We start from the raw sequence: 7,282 nt of genomic DNA on the forward strand, positions 1-7,282 counted from the left end.
CAGGATGAAAGAGTGCCATATTCTACGCTACGTAGGGAAGAAATGAAAGAAGCCTATAACAAAGGCAAGTAGCTCTGCCAAAGTGTACTAAGGGCAAAAGAGACAAACAGTAAAGTGCACATTGGTGTTGGTTTCATTTCTTGGAATTTCAGCCCCCATGAAACAAATGGATCCATGTCCTGAGAGTGCGGGTGTTTCAGCAGAAATCAGGCGAAGCATATGTATTCCGGGTGTACGGATATTATAGGAACATAAGTCTCCTTTAGTGGGTCTCTGTGTACTGTGAACTGTAAGAAAGTTTAAAGACGTGTGAAACCATCAACTGAAAAGGGACCCACTTCCCTCCAGTGGTTCTGTGCATACAGATCTGAACAAAGGAAAGAGGGAAGAAGAAAGGCCCATGGGACGCTAGTGGGTAGAATCACATTTACATTAGGAACCTCTCCTCAGTGCAGCCCCTCGCACAACACTGACAAGATGCAACAGCCATTGGGGATGGCAGTTACCGGTTGGATTCCAGGTGGAATGTTGGTGTGTACCGCGAGGCTTGTTGTGGCTGTTGGATCCTAGGTAACCGGGCAGAGTTCTATGGGTGGATCAGTGTGATGGAGGGGCTGCCGCCCTCTGTGGAGCTTGGCTTAGTTGTTTGGTCCGGGAAGCTGTGTAAGTTCGAGATACGGCTGCTGCCCAAAGACCTGAGTTCACAGGTCAGTTTCCAGAACCTGAAAGGGCAGACAGTGGAAGATCTGCCTGTCATCAGCTTACTGGTGAGGCTCCGAGGTACTTTCAGACTTGCCCAGCCCTGGTGAAGTCGACTTTATGGGAGACAAGAAGAGAAGCTGGCCGAAAAGCTGGCTGCACGGATTGAGGAGAGATGCGAACACATGGATGAGAGATGTTCTGTTCCAATGGAGAATACTGGCGTGGAGACAGCTGTAGAGGATACCAGGCTCAAAAGACATTCATGAGACATATTGAACCTCGCTGATACTGGCAGAAACTTATGGACTGCCAACGGGGACTTGAGGAAGTTCCTCAATTCTCTTCTCCAAGAACTGGTCCAAGGTCCCTGACATCTGCAAGAGAAGAGATGGCAGAGATGATCAAAACGCTCCTGTTCTTGGAAGAGGTCGTGAGAATCCACACGTCCCAAGGGGCCTTCCCAAGCCATTCAGACCAAAATTCACCAAGCCCAGGTAAGTCTTTTCCCAGGTTTGGGCCTAGCTAGCAAGCACATGCCCTTCCCTCCCCTCCACTCAGGCATCCATTTGGATGGATCAGTACCTGAGCTGCAATGAAGCCATTACGAGAAGAGCAAGTCCCTCCTAGAATCAGAGTTCCTGCAGCTTCACACTCTGTGAACAACAGTGAACTCCTTAAAGGTCAAATAGTCTCGGCTGAAATAGATAGGAATTGAATACTTAGTTCACACCTAGAAACGATGGCCTTCCCTAGATTCAGCAAATGTGGTGTTTATGTCTTCCCTGGGTTGAAGGGAGTGTGGTAAGTGAGGGGAATTTTGACTGAACTTGAATCTGTATTAGGCCTCAGTTTTTCAAGACAGTATAGGTAAATAGTACAAGTCAGAAAGTGAACTGTACAGTAAAAGTCGCCAATGACATTAAAGACACAGCTTATGTGGATCATTTTTCACTTGAGTGAAGCCCCCGGCGGCACTATATCATGGGGGTGCAGACTTGGTTGCGTTAAATGGCTTTACCCTACATGATCGGATGATAAAGCTTTCTCATCACTGATAGAAGAACACCTGGTTCTCAATAGACTAGCATAACTGCAGCAGGGTTGTCCTAGCTATAATGCCTCTAGGTGCTTTTGGATTCAAACCTAAATGTATATATTTGGTTTCATTCCTCTTGTATTTTCCTAGAGAGGGATGTTACCCCTTGAAATGCCAACATTGGCCAGTAGGGGTCATTGGGAGTAAAGGGCACCACATGCACAAGTTTATCCAAGGTTGGGGGTTATTTCATGTTTCCAATAGTTATTTCATGGTTCCTGTTGGTTTTGGGGGCTTCAACCGTAAAGTGCTGACATGACCCCTTTAACAGTTTGGACTGCTAGTTTGCATTCTATCTGTCTAGGTTTTCCGTAGAGCTGACAAAATGTTACCAAAATTGACAAGTCTGGCTTCTAGGTCGATTTAGTGTGTTTCAAAAAATAACTTCATTTTCGTATAACTCCCAAAACATGTAAATGAATTCTGTTAAACTTCTTAAAACCTGCAAATGAGATATCAACACAATGTCAAAACAGGGGTCTTCGGACAATCCCTCCCACCACGGCTGTATAGAAACAAAGAGCTAAGCAAATATCACATTTCTGTGAAATGTATCTGGATAGTGTTGATTCATCGGTGCCCAGTTGGCAGAGAAGAAGTGCAACCTGCACTCACTCGCTCCCATGTACAGAGCAATGGAAACATCCACTCACCCAGCCCTTGGCACACGACACTTGCCGAAGAGAGGTCTGTTACTTCCAAAGACAGGATGAGGCCTCAGGACACCTGGAAGCAGGAGAAGGCAAAGCAGGGAATGGAAACCAGTGCAGGGTCTGACCCCTGGTGATGGAGCAACAAGGGTGAAACTCTGTTTAATTTGGACGCATACTCTCAAGCGGACAGGAGACATGGGATTGAAGGTGATGTGCTGAGATTTACAAGAGTGCACAGCAGATGCTTGGCTGACAGAACTCAAAGAAACCAGCGCAAAATATCCCCACAGTTGATTCTGAGACCAAGATCCGAGCTGCCAAATTTGAGGTAGCAGAGGCAACGGACAGTGAGGGATAGGGCTACGGATGATGGCACACGCTGAGTCTCAGGGATCTGGAGTGCTTTGTGGCATGTGGTGTATCGAATCAAGAGAGCAAACCGAACAGTGTACCAATGATAAAGCAACCACACTGGCCACGCGGTTGTGATTACCCATATGTCCCATGGACACACCCAGTGCATCTGCAGGACCAGGGAACAATTGGGCATTTTGCCAATAGAACACGTGTGGGGCTGAATCAGAGCTATCGTGCATCTGGTCTCAGGGATCCAGGGGGCCTTGGGTTTGAAATCAGAATGAAAAGCTTTTGGATCTGCTACATTCATAACCAGGGCTGGGGTTATGGTTTGGTTTGAGGCACAGGATGCGCAACAGCCCTGTGGTTGCCTTCTTGCACCCATGCCACAAGGATGAGAGGACAAGGAAGAGTGGTCCTAGTCCACAGCGTGAGAAGAGGAAGCATTTACTTCAGCACTATCTCCCAAAAGCGGATGCTACATTTTGAATACCACCGGCACGCTATGCAATGAGGACAACAAGGTAGGTCTGTGGGAACATTCCAGCAGGCCCTGATGTGTGACATCCATGGATGTGCTTCCACTGGTGTTTCAGTAGACAGAGAAGCTCTGGGAAGAACTGCTTTCATTGGAACATACCCGTGGCACTACAAAGCACAAGCGCACTCTCACTTTGCTGTTTTGGAAACACTCCAAAATGTCATAGAGCAGAATACAGAGCTTAGAACCCTTAGAAACCTCTTTTCCACAACAGATACTGTCCTGTGCACATTCAGCAGTGTGAGATAAGCGTAATCAAAATGAAGTTATTGTAATCGAAAAAGAATGGGTTGTTCATCACAACTAAAGCAACACCAGCAATTGGAGATATACCAGACAACACACACAGGAACAGAATATGGCATCAAAGTCAAGGAGAAATTGTCCTCACAGAAATCCCATGGAATTGCGTAGAGCCAAGAGTCTAAAATTTCAACATAACAAAAGCCTAGAATTCTACAATAAATACCTGATATTACCTGACCAGAAGAATGAAGAAGTACAGTAAGAGAAACAGGAAGTACCATTTTCAATTCCAAAGATATTGAAGGCCTAAAATATAAGCTTTCAAACAAGTAGACTGCAAAACGCTATCCAGACCAAGTGTTAAAAATGGAGTTCAGGAAAACACTGAAGAACAACAGTGTCTGAGAATCACAAAAGGAAGAATACCAGAAAAGGGGAAGAGAAAGTCTAAAGACGAGACAAAAAGTATCAGAAAACTCAATGGATGTGATAATATCAGGTCTAAAATTCAGTCCTTAGCAGACTAGATAATGCAGAGGGACGCGTGAATGACTGTGAAGACAGGGGAACCAAAATCCCTTGGTCAGAAGCCGACATTGGAAAGCAAGTGCAAACCAACGAAAATATTGCTATTGATTCCTGGGTTAAGACAGGGCATGAAAGACTAGAATTCTTAAGAGTCCAAGATAGAAAAGCAAGAGATAAAGAAACAAAAAATGCCTGAAAATTTAATCTAAAGAAAAATCAGACTGAAACTAGCTGAAAGCCAAGAAAGAATCATCTATGTGAATTCAGGGAGTACACAGCATCCTTAGGAAGTGGAATCCCAATAGACCTACCAGCAGCTGTATGATTCAAATCAACAAAGTTCACGAATATTCCACTGAATTAAAATGCACCTGGAGGAAAAAACATAGTCACAAGGGAACCTCCAGAGGGGTTTCAGCTGATATTTCGGCAGCAATATTGCAGGACAAAGAGGAGTGCCAGGACACAGACCATATCATGAATGGCCAAATGCTGCCACCTAGGGTAGCCTATGCCAAATGACCACCATTTCTAATAACGGCAGAACTAGAGAATTCCACAGAACAGTAATCTTAAAAGTGTTCAGCAGTTCAAAACTTATCCTACATGAATGGTTGAGAAATCCACCCTGAATTGAAAAGCAGCAAGATGAAATGGAAAGAAGAAACCATTATTGGAAATGCAAGAAGAGCATGAGTGGCAAAGTAGAAACAAGAAGAAGGCAAGGTGGTCATCAAAACCATAAAGATGGGAGAGGGAAGCAGGAAATCATAGGTGATTGGAAGCACTCTCTTAAGTGAATCAGCTTATTTGACTCTCTGTTTGAAGCGAAAGGAAAGATGCATAGCCTGACGTGTTTGCAAAACTAGCGAGAAGCAGACCAACAAAGAATCAAACCAACCAACAAGCACCAAAAGGGTACGGATGGCTGAAATTTACCAAGGGAACCATGATTATTCAAAAGAAATTACTCAAGGTGATGTCAAGGGTCATTCAGCACCCATCGAACTAGTATCGCGGCTTGCATGTACTCAGCGCACTTGTATTTGGAAATCAGAGGCGTGCATTCATATTCGTAAATATTGATTCATAAGAGCATATCGTGACCTAACCCAAATGCCGATTTGGAATCAAATGCTTTCCTAGTCCATGATGTAAAATTGTATGTTTTCTAACAGGATGAAAGAGTGCCATATTCTACGCTACGTAGGGAAGAAATGAAAGAAGCCTATAACAAAGGCAAGTAGCTCTGCCAAAGTGTACTAAGGGCAAAAGAGACAAACAGTAAAGTGCACATTGGTGTTGGTTTCATTTCTTGGAATTTCAGCCCCCATGAAACAAATGGATCCATGTCCTGAGAGTGCGGGTGTTTCAGCAGAAATCAGGCGAAGCATATGTATTCCGGGTGTACGGATATTATAGGAACATAAGTCTCCTTTAGTGGGTCTCTGTGTACTGTGAACTGTAAGAAAGTTTAAAGACGTGTGAAACCATCAACTGAAAAGGGACCCACTTCCCTCCAGTGGTTCTGTGCATACAGATCTGAACAAAGGAAAGAGGGAAGAAGAAAGGCCCATGGGACGCTAGTGGGTAGAATCACATTTACATTAGGAACCTCTCCTCAGTGCAGCCCCTCGCACAACACTGACAAGATGCAACAGCCATTGGGGATGGCAGTTACCGGTTGGATTCCAGGTGGAATGTTGGTGTGTACCGCGAGGCTTGTTGTGGCTGTTGGATCCTAGGTAACCGGGCAGAGTTCTATGGGTGGATCAGTGTGATGGAGGGGCTGCCGCCCTCTGTGGAGCTTGGCTTAGTTGTTTGGTCCGGGAAGCTGTGTAAGTTCGAGATACGGCTGCTGCCCAAAGACCTGAGTTCACAGGTCAGTTTCCAGAACCTGAAAGGGCAGACAGTGGAAGATCTGCCTGTCATCAGCTTACTGGTGAGGCTCCGAGGTACTTTCAGACTTGCCCAGCCCTGGTGAAGTCGACTTTATGGGAGACAAGAAGAGAAGCTGGCCGAAAAGCTGGCTGCACGGATTGAGGAGAGATGCGAACACATGGATGAGAGATGTTCTGTTCCAATGGAGAATACTGGCGTGGAGACAGCTGTAGAGGATACCAGGCTCAAAAGACATTCATGAGACATATTGAACCTCGCTGATACTGGCAGAAACTTATGGACTGCCAACGGGGACTTGAGGAAGTTCCTCAATTCTCTTCTCCAAGAACTGGTCCAAGGTCCCTGACATCTGCAAGAGAAGAGATGGCAGAGATGATCAAAACGCTCCTGTTCTTGGAAGAGGTCATGAGAATCCACACGTCCCAAGGGGCCTTCCCAAGCCATTCAGACCAAAATTCACCAAGCCCAGGTAAGTCTTTTCCCAGGTTTGGGCCTAGCTAGCAAGCACTTGCCCTTCCCTCTCCTCCACTCAGGCATCCATTTGGATGGATCAGTACCTGAGCTGCAATGAAGCCATTACGAGAAGTGCAAGTCCCTCCTAGAATCAGAGTTCCTGCAGCTTCACACTCTGTGAACAACAGTGAACTCCTTAAAGGTCAAATAGTCTCGGCTGAAATAGATAGGAATTGAATACTTAGTTCACACCTAGAAACGATGGCCTTCCCTAGATTCAGCAAATGTGGTGTTTATGTCTTCCCTGGGTTGAAGGGAGTGTGGTAAGTGAGGGGAATTTTGACTGAACTTGAATCTGTATTAGGCCTCAGTTTTTCAAGACAGTATAGGTAAATAGTACAAGTCAGAAAGTGAACTGTACAGTAAAAGTCGCCAATGACATTAAAGACACAGCTTATGTGGATCATTTTTCACTTGAGTGAAGCCCCCGGCGGCACTATATCATGGGGGTGCAGACTTGGTTGCGTTAAATGGCTTTACTCTACATGATCGGATGATAAAGCTTTCTCATCACTGATAGAAGAACACCTGGTTCTCAATAGACTAGCATAACTGCAGCAGGGTTGTCCTAGCTATAATGCCTCTAGGTGCTTTTGGATTCAAACCTAAATGTATATATTTGGTTTCATTCCTCTTGTATTTTCCTAGAGAGGGATGTTACCCCTTGAAATGCCAACATTGGCCAGTAGGGGTCATTGGGAGTAAAGGGCACCACATGCACAAGTTTATCCAAGGTTGGGGGTT

General features: G+C 45.2%; 1 long non-coding RNA gene across 1 annotated transcript; it reads right to left on the reverse strand.

The window, feature by feature from the left end:
* Window positions 1-828: 828 nt before the first annotated feature.
* On the reverse strand, window positions 829-5,946 carry LOC140692153 (uncharacterized). The gene is made up of 4 exons (XR_012067717.1): window positions 5,805-5,946; window positions 2,452-2,524; window positions 1,285-1,397; window positions 829-1,076 (listed from the first exon to the last, which is right to left on the reverse strand). It is a non-coding gene; the product is annotated as an uncharacterized lncRNA (long non-coding RNA).
* Window positions 5,947-7,282: the final 1,336 nt, after the last annotated feature.

The sequence above is a fragment of the Vicugna pacos genome, unplaced genomic scaffold (genome assembly GCF_048564905.1).
Source record: "Vicugna pacos unplaced genomic scaffold, VicPac4 SAC-SAT, whole genome shotgun sequence".
In the NCBI taxonomy this organism is placed as follows: Eukaryota; Metazoa; Chordata; class Mammalia; order Artiodactyla; family Camelidae; genus Vicugna; species Vicugna pacos.